Source organism: Micropterus dolomieu, unplaced genomic scaffold, assembly GCF_021292245.1.
Source record: "Micropterus dolomieu isolate WLL.071019.BEF.003 ecotype Adirondacks unplaced genomic scaffold, ASM2129224v1 contig_5057, whole genome shotgun sequence".
Taxonomy (NCBI): domain Eukaryota; kingdom Metazoa; phylum Chordata; class Actinopteri; order Centrarchiformes; family Centrarchidae; genus Micropterus; species Micropterus dolomieu.
Genome location: NW_025734046.1, coordinates 1 through 877, shown reverse-complemented (window position 1 = coordinate 877; position 877 = coordinate 1). Strand labels below are relative to the sequence as shown.

General features: G+C 55.4%; 1 non-coding gene across 1 annotated transcript; it reads right to left on the bottom strand.

The window, feature by feature from the left end:
- Window positions 1–211: 211 nt before the first annotated feature.
- On the bottom strand, window positions 212–283 carry trnad-guc. Its single transcript has one exon. It is a non-coding gene; the product is annotated as a tRNA-Asp (tRNA).
- Between the last annotated feature and the right edge of the window lie 594 nt (window positions 284–877).

Here is an 877-nt window from a genome sequence, read left to right as displayed (position 1 = left end):
CTTGCTAATAAAGGCGACAGACAGGAACTGAGAAATCGACTCATACAGTCAAGTGTTGCTATTGCCTTTTTCTGCTTGGCTTATTGTCTTTTGTTAATGGGGAAGCTAAGCATATCCTCGCCTCGGTCGGACAGCGGGGTCACGCTCGATGCCGCTGTTATTCTTTTGGTCTTTCTTGGTGAATAATCAGCAGCTGGTAGAAAAGTCCAGTCTCCCCGTCGGGGAATCGAACCCCGGTCTTCCGCGTGACAGGCGGAGATACTGTCCACTATACTAACGAGGACGGCGCCAACGCTGACCTTGGCACGTGTGTCGGGCAGACTCTGCCCGTCATTTCGTCACGCAGCGTAGCGCAGGGCGTTGACTTCAAGCCCTCACTCTTCTTCGATATGACCCTTTTTGGCGATGAGGCCCGATTGACACTGCTCTCCTTTGGCCAGTGCAGGGTGCAGAGGAGCGGTGTAGTGCGGCACAACTTGGGTAGGCGGAAGACCAGCCGAGCTGCTGCACGCTGGATTAGCTGCAGAGGTCGGCACATGCAGGCACAGCAGCCAGGAGCCAGTTGCGGGAGTTTAGGCCCGAGATGACAAGAGCCGGGAGATGAACATGAGGCACCTACCGGGTGACGAACGGACATATCCTCTGGATGTCGTGGAGAGTGTCGTTGCAAGAGCGGGTTGTCACACTGATGTCGGCAGCGATGGACAGCTGGTCATCCAGTATCACACACAGGTGTCCTCGCAGTCCGAGCCGGGGACACCACAGAGTTCTCTGTGGTAATGGAGAGTCCATGGAATGGAGGCGCCTTTCCTGGTTGGAAGAGCAGCTCAGTCTTGTCAAGGTTGAGCTTCAGGTGGTGTGCACACATTCGGTGAAA